The sequence below is a fragment of the Cnephaeus nilssonii genome, assembly GCF_951640355.1.
Source record: "Cnephaeus nilssonii genome assembly, chromosome: 7".
Taxonomy (NCBI): Eukaryota; Metazoa; Chordata; class Mammalia; order Chiroptera; family Vespertilionidae; genus Cnephaeus; species Cnephaeus nilssonii.
In genome coordinates this window covers 33,027,056-33,048,996 of record NC_137078.1, presented here as the reverse complement: position 1 = coordinate 33,048,996, position 21,941 = coordinate 33,027,056, and the positions used below count along the sequence as shown (strand labels likewise).

Below are 21,941 nucleotides of genomic sequence, written 5' to 3'. Positions count from 1 at the left end.
CAGAGTCAACACTGACCTCCCGCCCTGCCCACGCCCGCCAGGCCAGGCCAGCTGGCAACGACTGCCCGCCTTATGGTTGGCTGCTCTGCTGATCAAACCAGTATATGCCCAGAGCCCTGTCCAGGTAGGGGAGCCTAGATAATGATTACAATTAGCTGTGACCTTTCATTTCTCTGGCTGTAAGTGTGCAGTATAATGTCCACCTGCACATGGGGACTGTGATAGGAGAGATGGCCAAGTTGTGCCTTTATCAGTCTACTCAGGTAGCAGTTAAAAACGGGAGCTGGGCAGGGGCACCAGAGAGAGATGTGCGGGCATGAGGCACACTGAGGCCGCAGAGAAGCAGCTTCCTCAGCACCGTCCTGGGAACTGAAGCCGGGAAGGACAGCCGTCCCCAGCTGGCTGGTGGTGACAGCTCTGGATTCGCTGCTGTTGGCAAATCCAGGCCAGGAATGGAGTCAGCCTTAGAGACTTTCAGAGCAACTGGACAGAGTAACTTTATGTTTCTTGAATCTAATAACAGAAGTCGACGTTTACATTTTGTATGCCTTTTTAATTTCATTTTTCTAATGTTTTATTTTTAAGTCAGGTTGGAAGTTGAAACTTTAAACCAAAACAGACAGCTGGTCCTCCACCTCAGATAGTCTGAGTCTCTGCTCTAGGTCACCCCACGGCGGCCAGGGCAGGAGGTCTGGGTGGGCAACACTGGCTTCCAGTTTAATTTAGAAACCACACCCACTTACGACCTGTGAACTGCACTTGGACATCTGCCCGGTTCCCAGCAAAACCAGGCTCAGGGACAACTGGCTGAAGGTCATGGGAGCAGGAAAAGGCTGTGTCCTTGTGTTTTCCCAAGTTCCCCTGCTTGGCCTCCAAAGCCCTAAGGAACTAGCAAGCTATCCTTATCACACTGCTCGGTCCCTGAGCGGGGACAGAGCCCCAGAGGCCTCTGCACCACCGAAAACGAAAACAGACAGGGTTTCCCGGCTGGATTCTTATCCCGGTCTTTCTGAGCATGTGAGCCCATGAAGGCACTGGCCTCAGAATGACTCAGGGGCCACTTTCAAGGTGGGGCTCTGGCTTGCTAATTGTTTACTTCTCCCTCCTCCTCTTCCCCACCATTGTTCTTCCAGCGCAGGCATGGGAGGGTTTGATAAGCTGAATTCGCATCAGAGAGGCTGCCATCGGCTGCCCGATGCCCGCAGGAGTCAGCAGTGCGTGGGACACTGTCTGCTCGGACCACTGATCATGCACAGGTGCTCCTGAAGACAGCTCGCTGGGAAGACTGGAGTGTAGAATGTAGACGGTCCACTGGGCCACGTTTACTGTTAGTTTAGTGTCTGTCTCGCTCCCACTAGATTTTAAGTTTCACAAGAGCAGGGACCCAAGTGCCTTCTTCCCATCGACCCCCAAGCAATGCCTGAATGTATTGGGCACTCCGTCTTCCCTGAATGAACACATATGCCAAGATGAGGAACCTCTACGACTTTTCTTAGTTATGAAGATCCTCCTCTTCTCTCTCCAATGATCTGAAGCCCTACTCTGGCTGGGCATGTTGACAAAGAGCTAACGGATGACATCTTCAATCGCCCTCCCTCACAGGGAGATGTGATGACTCAGCTCTGGCCAAGGAAGGGTCCACTGCAGTGCTGGTGGGACATCGTAGCTGAGCCGTCATGGCGGGAGCTGCAACACCATCCTGAACCCCGAGGAGGAAGCCACACCCTAGGGGAGCACAAGGCGTAGGCTAGCCGGTCCCTCACACTGTGGGGTCAATATCCCAGCCCCGGATTGCCCGCCTCCAGGTCTTCCATGTGATCGCCTGTCTTGTTTAAGCCTGTTATTTTGGGTGTTCCTGTCACTGGCAGCTGAACTAAATCCCAAGGCTACTGTGACCCTGGCCCCTACTTAGCCACCCTGACAGTCTGTATGCCCAGCCTAAATCCCTCGTGCTGCATCCTTGGTCAGAGCTCTGAGACATGTAGAGATCAGCAGAGCCTATTCTCCATATAACCCTCCGGTGAAAGTGTGCTCTCTGTATTTCTCCGTCTTCTTCCTCTCTGATAGCCAACAACCAGATTGCTGCTCACTGTCCCACCCACTCTTTCTTTCCCAGCATCTCTCATAAATTGTAAGGGTGTTTGTTGTTGTTGTGAATCCTCACCCGAGGATATTTTTCCTCTTTTTCTTTAGAGACAGTGGAAGGGAGGGGGAGAGACAGAGAAACATCGATGTGAGAGAGACATAACGATTGGTTGCCTCCCACATGTGCCCCAACCAGGGCTGGGGATCGAGCCTGCAGCCCAGGTACATGCCCTTGACCAGAACCAAACCCAGGATCATTCAGTCTGCAGGCCAATGCTCTATCCACTGAGCCAAACTGGCTAGGGCCATAAGTTTTTGTTGTTGTTGTGTTTTTTAGCATTTTATGTGCAATAATCTTTCACTCCAGTTTTTGAGATAATACTGTTTTATACTCGCTACCAAAAATATAAAGTCAGCTATCTTATTACTTCTATCCTAACTCCTTAGAGGAAAATCCACAATTATTGTTCTCTCCCTGTAGACTCTGTAGATGGGGCACTATAGGAAAGTACACAGAGAGGAGAGAAACAGAGACCAGTAAGACTGACCTTCCTAAATAATTCAGGAGGGAAGACCAGACTTCAAAAAATATGCCCTTGCCCAGCCAGCGTAGCTCAGTGGTTGAGCGTTGACCTATGTACCAGGAGGTCACAGCTCAATTCCCAGTCAGGGCAATGTGCCTGGGTTGCAGGCTCAATCCCCAGTGTGGGGTGTGCAGGAGGCAGCCAATCAATGATTCTCTCTCATCATTGATGTTTCTATCTCTCTCTCCCTCTCCCTTCCTCTCTGAAATCAATAAAAAATATTAATATTAATCTCTTGCATAAATTGTGAAAACTTAGGAGGTTACACAAATTGCTCAAGTTGTATTTGAAAGAGAAGGGAGGGGAAGATACAGGGAGATGAAGAGTAGGAGAGGAGAGAGTGGCGAGAGGAGAGGGTGGGGAGGAGGGAGGGAGGGAGGAGGGAGAGAGGGAGGAGGGAGACAGCCCCAGAGCACAGGAGCAATTGGAAAGAGCTCTTCATTTCCAGCCAGTGGGGGCTGGCTCTACCGCATTAAACCAGCTGGGTGGCTGCTGGGCGCTTCTGCCTCAGCAGGTGATGTGAGCACTTTCAAACTGAAGAAGGCAATTCACCCACAGGTGGTCATGCTCCTCATTAAACAGTGGTTTGATGTGGTTCCTTTGGGGATGGATGCCTGCTAGAACTTTCACTTACTGTTTTAATCACATATACGAATGCAACTTTTATTGTTTTTCCCAGTGCCTATGTTTTATGAGGCCTTGACCTTGCCAACTATGCTTTTGCTGCTATAGATAAGTCCTTTGATGGGCTGTCAATCCCATGGTTGAAGGGTGACCACCCACCGTATTAGAAAATTGACAAAATGTACCCACTTGTCTCTTTGAGAGCGCCGTGACTGATATTTGTGCTCCCTGGGGACCAGGAATGAGATTCCTGCTTCATGGGACGGGTCACACATTTGATCCAATTCTGTTGGTTTTCCCCAAACAACCAAACTTTTGCTAACAGTGACCCTTCCACTTACCGGCTGCCCTCTGGGAGGAATCTGAATTTCTCCCAGAGATGCAGCCATTTCAGTCATGGCCTAGACTACCATAGTTTGAGATCTTCTGGACCATGAAGTAAATTCTAGCAATTAGAAGTAACACAATAGCTCCTCTGCCTTCGGCAACGGTTTTATTCACCTGTGTGATCATCCGTGTCCTCTGAAATTCTGATTCTACTCATGCCAAAGACTCCTCCCGCCCTTCCTTAGGCTACCTTCTGAGGCAAGGGGAGGAGAGAGGTTTGCACTGACGTAATAGTCACATGCATTGTTATTTTATGCGTAGCCCAGAATTAAACAGGAGAAGCGACAGAATAAGAGACAGGACTCAACACTCCAACAGCTTCCAATTTTGGGAAAATAAAGAGGACACAAGCACATCATGCAGATCCGGTCCGGTTCCCCATAGCCTTTCTCTCAGCTCGCACTTCCCCACTCCTTCACGTTGCTTTCTGTAGACACCTTCTGGATCCAGTGGGCCTCAGAGACTGGCTGGACCCAAATCATTCTCCATTCCTCTGTCGGCATGGGATGTCAGCATGGGGCGCTGGCACGGGGCAGTGGGCATCTGGGACAGGGGGCACCGTGACACCAGAGCAAGTTTAATACAGCTGTGCTCCCTCAGAAAATGTATACCGAATGGACACGCAAACTCACTGGCCCTTTGGAGTTGATGTTCTTCAACTACCAGACCGCGAGAGACAGCAAGACAACTCATGAGGAATCAATCTTTCACCCAAATGCCCTACATGCTACTAATGACCACATTCTAGTAACAACTTTCCTCCAAACTCAAATTCTCTATTTGCCCCTAAATTTGAACGTCATTCCAAGAAGGCGAGTCTGATTCCTTGTTTCAGAGTTTCCCATCGTGAGGGGAGTAGGCCACAGTGAGGGGAGGATGGAGACAGGCTGGGTTTGCCGCCCCAGCACGGGCTGCACCCTACACAGCAGCTGAGGCACAACCTCCGGAGGAAGGGAAGTTGCTGGGCTTTGGATCAAGAACGCTCTGCCCACAGGTCTTGCCAGGTTCATTCGGGGACCAAATCCACCCACAGCCACCATGAGAGAGAGATGCAGGCAAGACCCACATCTCCTACTCCAAGGCTTGCCTGAATTTGATCCATCAGAAATGTGGGAGTGGCCCTTTTGGGGTGGGGTGTAAGAAAAGGTGCTATGTATGTAAATTAAGTCATAAGCATACCTTGAGCAGGAAAGAAAAGAAGAAAAGGGGGAAGAGAGGGCAAGAGGGTAACTATGTATCATGGTTACCCACTCGCATGGCTCCCAGTAGCTTTGGGCTGATGAGGAAGGGAAGTTGGTAACGAGGGTAAATGTGGAGGAGGCCCACACTGTCACACCAAGTTGAAGGTTAGTTAGGAAATTCGTAAGTTGCTATAATTGTTGCTTTTCATGGCAATCGGAGTCTAGCTACACCTTTCCCATGGCCAGCATTTCAATGACCCTGTGCTGTTACAGCCATTGCCATCCGTGTTTAAGAGCGTGGCCAGCCCACCCCTTCACCCCCACAGGCACTGTGCCACTGAGGGCCTGCGTGACTGTGGACAAATGAGTTCACCTCTCTGTGAGGCCTCAGGCCCCTGGTCTGCAAAATGGGCATAATACCATGTGCTGAGATGTTACTACGGGTGAAATGGGTCCGTGGCTGTAAAGCACTGAGGACACGCCTGGCCCGCAGCCCGCACTGTGCACTGTTGTTACAGGCTTGTATCAGACTGCTGCTCATCTGGCTACACACATGAACAGCTCGTGTTCCGGGTGTTTGGTCCGAAGCGTGGAGGCACAGGGGGCCCTGCTGGAAGGGAAGCAGTTCAGGAGAGCAGCCTGGCACTTGTCTCGGTGCCCGCTGGCTGCCGTGTAGAGGTCTCCTCAATCCTCTCAAGGACCTTGCTGCCGCCTGCCCCAGATCTCTGGTTCAGGGACAAGGCCAGGACGGGTCCTAGCTTGCCAACGTTGGCCGGCTCAAAAGATCGTGCTTATCTCTCTGAATCTGGAATGAACATCTCTGCAGCCCCGTGTGGCCCCCAGCAAGTCTGGCCTTGACAGGCAGGAAGCGCCGGAGCCCAGGAAATGGTTGGGAAACACACGCTAGAGGCTCAGAGCCAGCTCCAGGAACGTGCTGGGAACTTCAGTGCACACAGAAAGCCACGTTTCAACCGTCCTCCGAGGAGGGAAAAGCCGCTCTAGCCTGGGAGGAAGGGGCTGCATGACATTAGAGCCTGCATTTCAAATCAGGCACAACAATGGGCCCGAATTCATGGGAGGCTAGTGCAGGAGGGAGTGCACGGAGCATCTGTGGGAAAGCCCAGAGGAGGCTGCACACACTCATTTGCATGTTGGAGACCGTTGAGGGGATTAGAAAAAGATGGCATCTGCATTATAATTAATATTGATTTTATTCTGTCTCTCCAGGAAGAAAAGCTTCCCAGTTCCCACAGAATTTTAAATCGTGCACATCACCAGCAAAGACCCAGTCCCCAGGCCCAGGAGTTGGGGGGTGCAGGCAGAAAGAGAAAGGCTTGGGGGGGGGGGGGCAATCAGGACTAAGCAATTAGCCAGCCATCGGGTCTCCAGCCGGGATGACAGCCCTGGTCCCTACCCTCATGGAGAGCGAGCACGGCTGGGAAGACCACACACAGAGGAACAGCTCAACCATCCCTGAGCTGGGGAAACACACTGCCTGGATCTCATCCCTGCCTCCAGCTCTGCAGCCTGAGCAGCTCACTCACTGCTTTGCCATTTTGCTTTCTCTTGTATCAGAAGAGAAAAGTCCCTGTGTCCCCCTCCACAAACCCCCCGCCCCCGCCCCCGCCCAGCGAGGGGCAGAGAGGATGAGGAATCAGGGTTAGCCCTTGAGGATAACCCTTGAGAACAGGAAGGGTATTTGGCGCATGTGAGGTCAGAGGAGCTGAGCTTGGCTGGATGGAGGTTCTGGTTGGGAGGAGAGGGTTGAGGCACAAAGAAGCACGACAGTGTGTGTGCGCATGTGCGTGTGATGTATACATATCACCCCTCCTCCCACAGGAGAGCTCCACACTTCCTCCAAGCCTGTGATTAAGACTCATCCTTCTTGGTTATTACTGGTTGACCTGGGTAAGGGCCCCTGACCCAAGCTGTTCTGGGATTCAGAGTTCTTTCTGGGATTTTTCTCAGTGGAACGGAGTAAAAAAGACACTCCACCCACTCTGCTGACAATGTCACGAGACCTGAACTATGCAGGTTGCTTCACCTCTTGTTCCCTGCCAGAATGTGCTGAGAGAATGAAGTCAGGATGCCGAGAGGAGGAGGAGAGATGGAGTGTCTGGTGGCACGCACATGGCTGAGCCCCAGCGGATGACATCAGCCAGTACATTCCCCTTGTGGCCTAAGCTGGTCTGCACTGGACTCCTGTCACCTGTGACCAAAGACGTCCCGATCCAGGAAGGCAGGGCCTGGACAGAGGAGCCTGAAACTGCGGGCTGAGGGGTAGACGTTCACACTCCAGAGAGAGAACTGGAAAGCTCTGCCTGGTTACTGGGTGATCACTTACTCCGTAAGTTACATAAATGTCCAATCACTATGTGGCACACCTGAAACTCGCAGAATATTGCATGTCAACTGTAACTGACAAACAATTTTTTTAAAGAAAAAAAAAATCTTTGTCCGGGAAGGCAGCAGGTACAAAAAAGATGCTTTCAGATAGATCAATCGCACCGCAGTGAGCGGGATGGACTGGCTGGAGGTGGGGCTGCCGACAAGGCGAGTTAGGAGTCTCCTGCAAAGTGCTGCTGCTGAAGTCTCCATCCCCAGACCTTTGGGTTGGTGTCGAGGTACGAATATTTACCAGAATCCACTTCAGAGCTTGGATGTCAGTGTGGATGAATGGAACTCATCTTCCCTGCTAAGCCCGTTCCTCCCTCTTCCGCTTTCCCTGAGCTTCTGTAGTAGCTTCCTAACAATGCCCTCACCCCCATGTCTGGTCCTCAACCCGCCACCTGCAATGCTCAGAGTTATCCTGCCCGCCTGGCTCAGACACTCACGGGGTGCCCCAGCGAGGCTGACAGGAGGCCCCGAGTCTCTTCCAGCGCCCCTGCAAACAAGTGAATGGGCTTTGTATGCCTAGTTCCCACTCCCCCAGACCTGGTCCATGGGGGACACAAACTCCCAGCCTGCCATATCCTCCCAGAGCCCTGAGCTTTGAACACATTTCTTGGAGCCCAGAGAGCTGAACCCCTGTCCTTGCCATATACTGACATCTCATATAGGAATTCAGGCCTGAATTCGAGAGGAGGACCAGACAGGAGAGGGCCATGGACCCCCAGAAATAACTGGTAAGGGAGCCGAGCAAGGTTCTGTCGTTATGCAGTGGTGTCCATGAGTCAGCAGATTTGGGTCATTTACATTTTCAAGCCTTTATTTGGGCCCACGGGTTGCTGAGGTGTAGGGAAATATTGGTTATGTTCTGAAGGGCTCGCAGTCACCCACAAATAAAACCCAAAGCCTTCATAAGGCTTCTCTATCCGGCCCTGAGCTCCAATCCTAATTAATGCACACTGACACAGAACCCCGACGGCAGGGACCTCACACAGCTCCCTGAACACACTGTTCCTGTGTCCCTCCTTCATGCCTCCATCGCATGGTCCAGGCTGGGGAACGGGGAGAGAACAGAAGGGAGGGTGAGGCAGGCAGGGGCCTCGAAGACCACAATAAATTAGTTGGATTTTATCTAAGCGGGCAGGGAACCCAACAACAGACTCTACACAGTGGGGCAATTCGTCTGTTGCCACAAGCTCTTTGAGGACAGAGGCCATGTCTTTGGCTCCCAGGGTCCAGCTCAGTGCCTAGCACACAGCAGGTGCCCAGCAAACACTTACTGACCAGAACCAAGCTTGCCTTCCCCATCCATGTCAGCTTCCTTGTCAATGGGTGGGAAGGAGGTTGGTCAAGAACAGGTGGCCTTGGTTAACTTTCTAGTCTCCTCTTGTTTCTTTATGCACCTAGGGATAGCAGTACCCACATCCTGGGACTCCTGACCCAACGCACAGAAAGCACCTGGCACACAGTAGGCTCTCGTTTGGAACAATGTGGAATTTGAACCCCCTTACAAAGATGACGCCCAGCCACAAAAATTGCTTCACTAATTTTTTTTTTAAGATTATAAAATCTATTAAAAGGTGTTAGAGATCTCCGGCCTTTGATCATTTAATTTTGATGGAATAAAACTAGAAGTTGGAACAGTCAATTTCTACTTAGGCATACATTTGTTTATTCTGTTCATTTCAGTTCAAACTCACTAGTTCTTGGGATTCTGAGAAGCACTAAATGGTTCCATCTGTGCAGGGTGACATCGACCACCTGTAAGAAGGCACTTTCCCTGGGTGGCAAGCACTTTGCATGCATTTGTCTCATATTAACCAGTACACGTGGTTACAGTTAGCTCCAGCTAACTCCCACGCTCTCAGCACATGGGTGACAGAGTCGCAGTGTGAGAGCGCAAGAAAGTTTCACGTCTTTCACAGGCTCACAGGCCCTAGTATGGGGATTAGGTGTCCTTCAGGGCCTTGGAGGCTTAGTCAGAAAGTTTTTTCTTTTAATTCTTAAAAAAATTTTTTTTCAATTATAGTTGGCATTCGATATTATTTTATACTAGAGGCCCAGTGCACGAATTCAGCCAGGGGGAGGGACTGCGGGAGGTTGGCCGGCCACGGGAGGTTGGCTGTGGGAGTGCACTGACCACCAGGGGGTAGCTCCTGCATTGAGCATCTGCCCCCTGGTGGTCAGTGTGTCATCATAGCAACCGGTCAAGTGGTCAATCGGTTGTAACGGTCACTTAGGCTTTTATATATATAGATTAGTTTTGTGTGTATAGCATAGTGGTTTGACAATCATATACTTTACAAAGTGTTGTCCCCAATATTTCTAGTACCCACCTGGCATACATACATAGTTATTACAATATCACTGACTACATTCTCTGTGCTGTACTTTACATCCCCATGACTATTTTGTAACTACCAATTTGTGCTTCTTAATCCCTTCACCTTTTTCACTCAGCCCCCACGATTACATTTTTTGTTGAATTAAAAAAATTATTTTCTAGTCATTGACTCTATGATCGAAGTGGGCAATGAACTGCCTTGAAATAAAAAAGAGGAAAGGATTGTGTGCATGAAAAGAGAAGGAGAGAAGAGAGCATGTAGAGGGAGGGATGGGGGGAGGGAGCTTCTGGGCTATGTTATCCGAGTTAGGGGTGCTGGGTCACAACACCCAGAATGCCATGGGCTCTTGAACAAAGCCTCTTTCTTCTGCCCTGGACCAGCTTATCAACGGAGGGAGAGGTCAGCAACAGTCCAGACCTCTCATCACATCGTATCAAACAACCCCACAGGCCACGTGTTTCTAGAAATCTCATCCAGAACTTATGATCACAAACAAAGTTATGTCTGCCTGGCGTTGTGGATCATCATGTAAAATTGCTCTAATTTCAGAGGCAAGCCCCTGTCCCTGATGAGCTGGTGGGAAAACCCTCAGGGGTGTGCTGTGAACAGCCAGCAGGTGGCCCAAGCTTGGGCGAGGCGAGAATTCAGAAAGACAGACTCATCTCAACTCACTGAACTCTGGTGAGACCTGCCCTGACAGGAAGCCTACGTCATCGCAGTTCCTAATAAACGTTGTAAACATAAGAAAAAAGCACACTTTCGATAACCATTACACAAAGTGTTCTGATGCCTTGCTACGGTTGCCTCGTCTGGGATCGTCTTGCAAGTAAATCCACCTAAGAATGAGATTCTTTGGAGATTCAGAAACTCGGCCCCTTTGAAGCCTTGCTTTGTGTTGAATCTCAAGCAGTGGGCCAGCGTATAGACAAATTCCAAAGTATATCCAGGGCTTTGAGAGCGCCAATTGGTCTTTTTTTACCATTGAAAAGTTGCATAAATCGAACCCCCAGAATGAATAAAACTCAGTGACTTCTGCCACTCTTTTTTTTTTTTTTTTTTTTTTTTTATATATTTTATTGATTTTTTACAGAGAGGAAGGGAGAGGGATAGAGAGTTGGAAACATCGATGAGAGAGAAACATCGATCAGCTGCCTCCTGCACACCCCCCACTGGGGATGTGCCCGCAACCAAGGTACATGCCCTTGACCGGAATCGAACCTGGGACCCTTGAGTCCGCAGGCCGACGCTCTATCCACTGAGCCACACCGGTTAGGGCACTTCTGCCACTCTTAACCCTGCCCACAGCCTGAAAAATGAAAGTCCAGTTCTCCCCAAGTTTCAAGTCCAGCAACTTTAGTACAAACCCTCGCGAGTTTTAATCTAAGGTCACATGGAAGGAAAGGGGATGGCACTTGTGGCGATCCTAAACCTTGCAAAGAAACCATCACATATTGAGGTCTGTGTCACCTTCCATTGACACTCCCGGGCTGCATGGCTTACCTAAAATATTTTCTTATAATCCAAAGATAAATGAAGAAAGGCTTCAATTTCCTAATCCAACTTACCCCACTGGGGTGCCAGGCTAGACAAATACAGTTTCTCATGCTAACAACTGTGATGAAAGCCAAAGTCTTCACTTAAATAGACAATTAACTTTGTAAGTAAGAGTCCAAAGAGAGAGAAAAAAAAAGGGAAATCCCAATTTTCTCTCTCCTATTTGGTAGACACCAGAGCGGTTGGTGGCAAGAGCAACTGGGCAGTTCAGCCTGGCTCAGCCTCGTGGTGGTCACCATGGCCTGGCCACTGGTCCAGGACCTGCACGTGGCACTACATTTAAGGAGGCGTCCTTCATGCCCAGCCTTTAAAATTTTGTTTGACTAAAACAGTTGCCTGGCAGGTGGCAAGACAGTGTCTTGGGGAAAGGGTGCCGTATTCCAATTCGCACAGAGACACTCGGTGCCAGTAGGGAGGGGACCCAAGGGTGTCCCCGGGGCCTCTGCCTTTTGGGTGTGGGCTCCTGGCAAGTGGGGACTGCTGGTCTCACCTGGTCCCTTGCCTTGAACCTGCTCCTTTCAAGCCTTACATTAAAGCTCAGCGCAGCGGCCTTTGTAGGCAGCTTCCTAACTCATACGTACACCACCTTGTTGGCCAAAGTTCTGCCGAAATAATCAGGAGGCCAATTTTAATCAAGAGCCTTACAGGCGCTGGAACACTGTGCCTCTGATTAAGCTCAAGGACTTCCTGAGAGCCTGCTGTGGCCCAGCCTCGTGGGCCAGATCTGAGGGGAGGTGCAGGCGTGGGAGAAAGGCTCCAGGGCCTGACAGGGTGACCGCCTCTTTGAGAGACAAGACATCTGGGGAGAAGGTACAGCAGTGAACCGCAAGCAGCTCCGCCGAAGTCCTGGGTGTTCTCTCCCCCTTGTCGGGGCAGCGAGGGGGCCTGGGCCCGCTGGAGAGAAACGAAGCAGTAGCAAAGAAATTTCATAACATCACACTAAGTTTCAGGTTTCTGATGCTAATGTTTAAGGGCCTTGATGAGGTAAATTTCGCTTCTTCCAAATCCTAGAAAGAATCTCATCTTCAGCAAAGATCTGCAGATGGGTTTTGATGCCATTTGCCACATTTTAATTAAATCCATGCAATTTATAACTTTTACACGAGATTCGCACTCCAGTGCCATTAAAAACTGATTTGCCATTTGCTGCTAAATTAAGATGTTTCGTTTTCCTACTATATGTGTTTTTTCTTTTCACAGACAAGTGAAGACCCTGCGCAGATGGGGAAATGCCATCGAAACCCCTCGAGAGCCAAAAAACTGAGAAATTTCATTTTGTTCATTATCAAACCTTATCAAAGGCTTATCGAAAGAGGCTCAGAGGCCATGAATGGGAAATATGGAGAAGATATCTATGGAACACCTTGCTTATTGAGATTCTGAGAAATTCCCATTAAAATTCAGCTCTCCATGTGTGTAAATGAAAAAGACTCATTTAATTTTAATTTGTGCAGATTGAAGTCTGAAAGCAGCGCACCCCTAAGCAGGCAGCAGTAAGTCGATCCTCCATGCTAACCTAATTATATCAAAATCCCTCTGATGGGGACCCACGGCTGCCTTTGATGTTAAATTCCTGTTGCCTTTTATCCCCAGTCATTCTCTGGGCAAGGTCTCCTCCACACCTTCCCATCCTTCAGGATCATAAAGCGATTGCTTTTGAAGCTCGGTTTTATTTTGATGGAACACCAAGGGACTGCAAATTATTTTTCACCGAAGGAGGCGGATTTCGGTTTGAAAATTGCTGGAGGAATTCTGTTTGACACAAGGCAGTACACCCAACACCAAAATGGCGTCGTTCCTTCACAAAGGTTTCCCACGTGTGGGAGAACCTGCTCCGCGCACTCATTACACCCAAGCTCCCCCCTCCCCTGCCCCAGTGGGTTTGCCCATCATGTTCCTTACCCTCTCGACAAAGCATTATTTACCCCTGGGCTCACTCAGGGCTCAGCTCCAAGGGGGTCTCACCTTTCGCTGGTCACAGATAAAGTGAAACACGATGACATTTTCAATAGGCCATTTGTTAACATCTTGCTGTGCTGAAAGCTGCGGCCGGTACCTTCTCCTCTAGATCAAATTTAGATGATGGCTTCCTGGAGCAGCCCACAGAGGAGCAGACATCCGAATCACCCCCATGAGGCCACCCTCTGCTCTCATTCCTCCCAGCGAGATGTCGAATGCACCACACGTAAGATGAAGGCCGAAGGTCACCGGTTCCACTTACAGGTTTATTGGGCGGGTGGAACAAAGGGCTTCAAGCGAAAGCTAAGTACAAGTTCGACCACTTTGCTCCCTTTAACCATGTCCTCAAGTGACTTCCGATAATACCTCTCTCTCTTACCAGGCTGGCACACAGGCTTATTGAGACAATGCAAGTGAAATATTCATCACTGGGTCTGTCGGTAAGATTCCATTCAGTAAGAGTCGTGCTTTGTTAACATCTATGGAGAGAGGAAAAACAGAGACTGCCCTGGCGAAGGCAGACTTGAAGATAGGGGGCTAAAGATCAGCTGACCAACACTCAGAATGCAAGGAGATCCAAACCAGAAACCTTTTCCTCCGGTAATGCTACCTGGTTAATTCAACAACTTCATTCAAAGAATGAGAGATTTGATACATTCACCAAAATAGATGCCCTATGTGCTCTTCAATAAGAATATCAGAAAATCAAAATCAACTTAATTCATCCTTTCCCTAATTCCCCTAAGATGAATGAGGCAATACTCAATAAACACAATGCATGCCATTGAAAGACAGTAGGAGAAGTAATTGGAAGAAAAAATAAAGGGTTATGCAAAACACACAGAGGGAAACCCAAAGATTCAGGGAGCCTCCCAGCACGGTGTGTGGGATAAACAACTTTCCAAATTCCTTCTGGCCAAAACAGTACCATGACTAGCAACTGGCTCAGAAATCTGCTTTGGACAAATTGCATCATATGTCAGGGCTAAGTGCACAGTAGGTTAACAGGAAAAAAAAAAAAAAAAGATTCATCATAGCCCTGGCCGCTGTCTCAGCTGCTTGGAACGTCATCCATACACTGAAAGGTCGCGGGCTCAATCCCGGTCAAGGAACATGCCTAGGCTGTGGGGTCAACCCACTGTTGGAGCAGGTACGGGAGGCAACTGATTGATGTCTCTCTCTTACATCGATGTCCCCCCCATCCCTTCCTCTAAAATCAATAAAAAGATATCCTCAGGTAAGGATTAAAAAAAGAATTCATCGTAAGATAGGTTTTGGCCAAGCATCAACTCCACCACTTCCAATATACAGCTCACATGTCACCTCAAAGGTCTATTTCCTCCAGAGGAGTTCAAAACTTTTGCACCTCATTTAACAAGCTTTTTTAAAAACCACAAACACCGTGCTAGATGTCATGGGCAGAAACACAGGAATAGCAACTGGACTTGGAGAGATGAGACACCCAACACAATGTAACTCACACCTCATGGATCTGTACTTTGCCCCTGAAGTTAAGTAGGTAGCAAGAATATTTATATCTCATAAGAGAAAATATGACCAAGACCCTGAATTTTCATAATTTGTTCAGACATATTGATCAAGGGATAGACTGATACCAGAATCCAAGTCTCCCAAAGTACATTGGGACTGTTCAGGCTGCACAGAAAAGACTTAAGTGGACCGTGAGGATGGTGTTGAAATGTCTGAAGGCTTGGGCTGTTATTGTCCCAAGATGACAGGTCAAATATTCTTGGTTCAAATCCCTAGAGAATGAATCCAGAATTCATCCTGTCTTATTTCAAGGTGCCCACTCATACCAACTAATCTGACATGCTCGAGATAAACATGGTCACAACAGGCGGGGGAACACATGCACCTGAAGGGCTGTTACCTGAAGAATAAGGTGGACATTGCAGGGACATTGATTTTGACTCAATACAAGGAGGGACCTTCTAGCAATTAGAGCTGTTCAAATGTGGGAATGTATTGCCATAAGGACATAGTACCTCTCCATCTCTAGAAATGTCAAGTAGAAAAATAATGAAATGACTTCCTATGAAGATTTAGGAGAGGATGACCAGTTAGGTAGCTACTAAAGAATTCTAAGCAAGAGAAGGTGAGGCCTGAATTAGTACAGCACTGGTGGTAGAGAGAGGAAGGAAGAGGCAGATAAGGGAAATGTTTAGGAATAAAATCATGAGGACTTAGTGACTGAGTAGACATGGGTGGTGACTAGGCTGAAGAAGAGGCATGCAGCTCCTAGAAGATGACTGAGCCACCAACTCCCAATATAGAAGCACGAGAGGGAAGCAGGTTTGTGGAAGACGACGTAGAGCCTGGGATTCTCGTGGGCCATCTGAATGGAGTGGCTCTCCAGGCTATGGGATCCAGGTGCCATGGAAAGAGCTGGAGAGGAGACACAGCTTGAGAAGTCTCTGTATAGAGGGCGTATCTTCTCTCGACAGTCACCTATGAGATGCGTACAGAGGGTTTAGGAGAAGAGGGCTAGAGGATGCTGGCTTTAAGAGGTAGTTTAGAAAGAGAAACTAAACAGGCATCTTAGTCTGTTCGGGCTGCTATAACGGACTGGATGGCTTAAACCACAAACACTTATTTCTCGTAGTTCTGGAGGCTGGGACATTTAAGATCAATGCTCTGGTGGATTTAGGCTCAGGTGAGAGCCTGCTCCCAGGTTCACAGATCGACCTCCTCCTGTTGTGTCCTTACACAGCAGAAGGAAGGAGAGAGCTCTCTGAGGCTTCTTTAATTAGGGCTTAATCTCAGTCATGTGGGCTCCACCCTCACGACCCAATCACCTCCCAAAGAGCTCGCCTCCTAATGCCATCACATTGGAGGCTATTCACATGAACTTGGGGGGAACACAACATATGAATTTGGGGGGAACACAAACATTCAGTCCACAACAGCAGGGTAGGACTGGTGTCAGGAGGGATTTAGGAGAACAAGTAGAAGGTGGTGTCCTAGAGGTTGAGAGCAGACTTTCAGGAAGGAATGGCCAATAATGTCAAGTGCAACAGAGACTTCCAATAAAATCAGCGTTGGACAGCATCCACTGGACTTGGCAAGGTTGCTGGTGAGGTAAAGGGGGCTGAGGGGCCAATGGGAAATGAGTAAGCAGAGGCTGTGTTAACCAGCTTTGAGAGGAGGCAGGCAGGGACCAGGAAGGAAGACATAGAATGAGGATTATTTTTAGACAGGGGAAGACTGGAACATGTTTATAAGCTAAGAGGACAGTGTTGGTCGAGAAGGACAGACTGATGATCCCTGAGGAGTCTTTGAGAAGAGGGTGGTCATGGGCACAGATGGCAGGTCCCGCCTTGGCGAGGGAGAGGGAGTCTTCACCCGTGGAGGCTGGAGGAAGGAAGCGGAGGTCATGGATATGGATACAGCTGTAGCTTGTGGGGGCAGGAGTGGGGATGGGAAAAATAGCACGCCTGATGGTCTTCGCTGGTGCTGTGAAGAAAGAAAGAATCTTATGAGGGTTAAAGAAGATAGGGCTTAAAGAGAAGGTGAAGGGGGGGGAGGGAGGAGTGAGCAGAGCAAGGACAAGCAGAGCTGATGGGAGGTTTCATGAACATGGGCATGAGTTAGGGAGATGCTGTTTATTCATTTGACACACAAAGGGACCAATCCCCAAATCCTCGCCCCACGTCCCATCCAAACTGTTCTCTGCCCCGCACACAGCCTGCACCATCTGTTCGCCCACCGCCTCTCCGGTCTCATCTCCTCCCACTCCTCAACTTCAGCCACTGCCCTTTCTCTCTTCCTCATGCCTCCTCTACCTACTGTTCTTTCAGTTGCTGTTCAGAGTCACCTCCTCCAGGACCTTCCCTGGCCCAGGACTGAGTCAAGTACCTCTGCCCGGGGTCTCACAATAGGCCGTGTGTTCTTTGCTTTGCACCTACCCCGTACCTGGGAGAGAGCTGCCTGCATGGCCGTCTCCTCCACTACACCCAGAATCGCTCCTTCAGGGCAGGACCTCTCACTCTGTCTCCCCAGCACTCAGTAGGCCCTCGATACACACGCTGGGCGAGGGGCGGCGGCGGGGAATGAGCAGGTGAATTCCGGGTGGGAGGCTGGCTGCGTGGTCCCTCCAACCCCATCTTACTGAGAATCTAGGATTCTAGCTTGTTGGTTCTTTGTGCATTACTGCTTTTGTAAAAACACACATGTATTAGCGTGGACACAGGGGAGAGTTGTTCTCCATACAAACTAGAAGACTAATCGTAACTCTTTCATTAGCCAGAAAAATAAGCTGTGACATTCTTATGGTCAGAGCCAGATTCCTCGGCAGCTCCCGGGGCTGTGGACAGACCTGAGGACAGAGATGCCTCAGTGGCGTCCAACCCCATGAGCCCCTCCTCACGCCTCCGCCCCTCCAGGTCGGCCTGAGTCTCCTCTGCTGTCCTGGGGACAGCCAAAATACACACCAGCTAGAAGGCCCCCGAGCTGTCCCTGACAGCATCGTAAACACAGAGAGGGCCGAGGTATCAGGGTGCTGCGGCCTCGCTCGGGGCGGGCGGAGCAGGAAGAGCCCTGCGGCCTGAGCGCCCGGCTCTCCGGGGTCCTCTCCTGTGTCTGGCACAGGCCCCCTTCTCCGGAGTCCTGGAGGTGCTGAACCCGCTAACAGACTGTTCCCAGGATCCCAGGCTCCTCTCTGCTTTCCACCCACATCTCTCCAACAAAAACAAAGGCCTCGGCCAGGATCCAAGCTCCAGGGTCTGTGGGGAGGGGGCCCTGGGACACAGCCCCTGTCCTTCCCTGATGCGGAAACCAGATCCCTGAAGCTCCCAGAGGCCAAGAGCATGCATGCAGGTCTCTTTAAAAAGGCCGTGCCGGGCTTTTGTTGGGAGGGCAGGAAAGATAACTGAGTGACTAGCAGCCACCAGGAGGAAGGGCCGGATCCCTTGGAAAGACGATTCCCCAGGAGCTTTTCCCACCGTGCACAGCTCACGCTGATGGTGCATCAGCCCCACTGACAAAGGCAACTTGGGACACTTTCCGCACTGAGATGTGTCACTAGTGCCCAAGCTGTCACAACAGCAGACAGACGGAAGGACCCGTCACAGGGAGGAGAAGTGGGACCTTTGCTCCCCCACATGCACCCCAACAGGCGGTTTCTAATAAAAACAAGTTCCAGGGACCTCACCCTCTAGGGATGGGCCGATGGGACACCTGGGTATTCAGAGAGGCTCCAAAGAATTTTTTCAGGGGCAAGGAAAATGGTTTTAAGTTAAACAAAATAAAACAACAGGAACAGGACGATTTAAGCTCTTCCCACGATACAGCACTTGTTGGCTGCCAAGGGCAGTGAAATCTACGTGTAGGAAAGTAGATGCTTAAATCCACAGCCTCCTCACCATGACTTCTCGTTGCCAAGACCACTGCCTATGGACTGAACGACCGGTTGGCCGAGACTTGCTGATTCACTTAGCCACAGACTCCACACTCTAACTTCATGCTCTTTCAGAAAAGTGGCTATTCTGCCCCGGGAAGGTGATTTGTGTCTCTGAGGTTCCCTTGAAGTTTCCTGACACAACCACACCAACCTTCGGCAGGAGGAGCCATGGTACGGCGGCAGATTTCAGCTCCATTCCCCTGCCCCTACCAAGAAAAACCAGAGACACGAGGGAGCAGAGGAGTGCAGTTTGTTCCCGTCGCCAGCTCGGAAATGTCACACACTGAGCTTCTCACCCGATTCCTGCGGGAGCCCGCCGGGAGGCTGTGCAGGTGGTCCTCCCACTGCCCTCAGCGGGGTTCCCTGTCCCACAAACCCCGGAATCCTAGAGCTTCCCTCAAGTCTCGCCTGAAAGCCAAGATCCACACTGTTCTTTCCCAACTGACCTGCAAATGAAAGTATTAATACATCAGCTTGCTTCATGTTTCTCTGTGTTACCATGGTATCATAGGAAGATCACGGGGCTTGAGGCCAGAACACCTGATTTCTATTCCTGGCTCTCCATTAAATGATTCTGGTCAGGTAGTTCTTCTGAGCCTCCGTTTCTCTTCTGTGGAAAGGGGTAAACTGTTGCCCTGCCCGGTCCAGGGAACTGGTTTTCACACTCCAGTGAGACAACTTGTGAAGGAACTCAGACACTGGGAAGCCTTTTGCCAACACACAGATTCTAGGAACCCTAACTCTAGCCCTTACCCTAACGATAACCCTAATGCACGGTAAGTCCTTCAAAGGCAGGAACCAGGTGTCACTCACTTGTCATTTATCACCCCCTTCAGCAGAGTGCTCACGCGTGGGTGGGGCTACTGCATTTGACATTCAGGGACTTTGGGACTTGACTGTGCTCCCCTAACGTTATGGATCAGGAGGTCCCTTCGATAGCTCAGCTGGTAGAGCGGAGGACTGTAGTTGATTTCTGGATCAGGAGTATCTTCATTTCAAACTCTTCTCCATTGGGCATAAACAGAATATCCTTTCCTTTTCTTGCCCAGGTCCGGGGGTCCTTCTGTGCAATGACTGCCCCTGTGAACCTGCCTGGGATGCTAAAGTCACGCCCTCAAAGTGGCTGCAATATCTCGTCTCTGACTCCACTCCTCGAGGGCCAGCAACAACTAGGTACCCTTTCTCCCTCTCTCCGTTCTTGGCCTCCCATTTAATTCCTTCCCAGGGCCTTTGTATACATGTCCACACGAGGCCCCTAAATACATTCTAAATTTTGCAAAATCTCAGCTACAAAGATCCTATTCCCTGCAAGCACCAGTGTGACTGGTCTCCTATGTAGCGAAGGAGCTTTTATATTTTTAGTTTTCTTCCCATACAACAAACACTATTAATAACATTCTACTTTCTCCAGAGATGATATAGATTAGAGCAAATGGAAAGTTACCATGGCTACCGTAGTGTTATTTTGGGTATGAGAAATTCATGCCGGGGAAGCAACATCCATGGTCAAGAACTGGAGCTTTATTTCCGCTTTGCTATCAGGCAATCAATCCCAATTTAATTTGGAAACTAATTGCAATGGAAACTAATTATGAGCAGCAAGACCCGAAACCCCTAATTACAGTGGAAGTCAATAAAGTGAGGCAGCATTATCACTGGGGCAATGTTGGCAGGAGGAGGGATTTAGGCACAGGTGGACTTTCTTTCCTATGCAACTATCTAAGCAAAACAAGACAGGCAAACACATCTGAAGGATCAGTGGGAAACCCTAAGCTGGGTTTGAAGGCTTCAGATTCTGGTGAGGGAGCAGGTCAGGCCCTCTCTCTGGCTATGAAGATGCAACAAACTGGGGCAGGGATAAAAAGCCCGGCTGGAAAGGAGGCATTTCTATCGACAGTTAACCACCAGCGAGGCCGTGGTGGGGAGGCGGGGAAGGGCTAAGCGGAAGGAGGCTGGTCCGGACTAACTCCATAGATGACTGCGTCTCTATCAGGCCTTGGAGGGCACACAGCAGAGAAGCAGGGGGTTCCAAACAGAATCGCATCACTCAGACCCAGATATTTATGGGCCGTTTCCTCACATACCAGATGCTGAGTCACACTTTTCTGAATTAGCAGCAGTCGCTTATGAAAGGCCTTCTATTAGAGTAAAAACCTCCTGCCAATCCCTGAAGTGCACGCGTCCCTCTGGGACCTCCCGGTCTATGTTTGACAGCTTTAAAACACTGCTAATGGCATGACTTCATCTGCCCCAGGCCAGGACGATCCATATTTAGGTCAGAAACCACATGGTCCTCACATCACCCCCCAGGCTCCAGGATAGAAAGGGGCTCTTACATCAGGGAGAGAGCACTTCTAACCAGTGATTGATTCCTCACCCGCCTCCAAATTCCATGACAAAGGGACAGAAATGAACTTTGCTGCGCGGCTGAAAGCGACTCGGACCGCTGCAACAGCGCAGCAGCTCACCGAGGGTATGTTTTCCTACAAAGGCCCCTGTTACAGGGTCTTTCTCCCTTTTACACGTTTTCCTGTTAAACTTTCCTGATTTTTTAAAAAGCATTTTTGAGAAGAAAGAAGCGGAAGCTGGTAACCCTGTTGTAGCTTTTTCAACAGCACTGACTGCGGCGGTCCCTCCGGAGAGGGGCTCCGGTCAGGGTGGGAGAATTCCTTGAGAGCTCCCCGGCTCCTGTCTCCCACGAAGAAAGGAGGCCCAGGCAGCCCGGGGCACAGGACTTCTCCAAGGCAGACAAACCCCAAATCAGTGGGAGCCTATATTCACCCTAATTCTTAGCGTTGTCATAAGCAGGCGACATAGACATACAGGCCTCGTCTTGAATTAGTCAAACGAGGTTCGTTGACTATTTTCATCGAAATAGTGTATTGACATATTACGCAAAACCTTTGGCACTGCTCTTGCAACCAAGGTTAAAAATGGGAGCAGTAAGAAAAAAGACAGCTCTGAATACAGACATGTTTTGAAACCAGGCTTGAATATGAAAGGAGATAGTTGGCAGTTTCTCTACATTTATATGTGTTATTGACATAATGGACCCGCAGGTTAAGCGGGGAGAGGGGCTTAGCCACCTCACATTTATGATGAGCGAGGGGAGAGAGAAACAAAGAGAAAGAAAGAAAAATAGCTTGGTCTCATTGAGCTACTTTGGTATAAAATTTCAGCCCAAGGAGACGGCAAGTGTCCCGAAACACAGAGCTTCCTCCCATAACACAGATAAGGAGCCCCCTTCTGCCTCCAGGGGAGACATACCCCAGGGGCTCATGAAGATCCCTCAGTCAAAGAAAGCGCCTCTGTTTCGACAGCCGGGCCAGCTGCAAACTTTCTCTAGTGCCCTTTGGAAAACTAATGCTTTGAAGACCCCCAAATAGTTTCAGATGGACCTTATCTCAAAGCCACA

The 21,941-nt window shown here is 49.7% G+C and overlaps 1 protein-coding gene and 1 long non-coding RNA gene across 4 annotated transcripts in view; one reads left to right on the top strand and one right to left on the bottom strand.

The window, feature by feature from the left end:
- Positions 1 to 21,940, top strand: LOC307102616. The gene is made up of 3 exons (XR_013813746.1): positions 1 to 10,619; positions 10,868 to 19,452; positions 19,512 to 21,940. It is a non-coding gene; the product is annotated as an uncharacterized lncRNA (long non-coding RNA).
- The window catches only part of BCAR3 (BCAR3 adaptor protein, NSP family member), a 110,482-nt gene that overhangs the window by 28,691 nt on the left and 59,850 nt on the right, over positions 1 to 21,941 (bottom strand). The gene's annotated exons all lie outside the window — the stretch shown is intronic.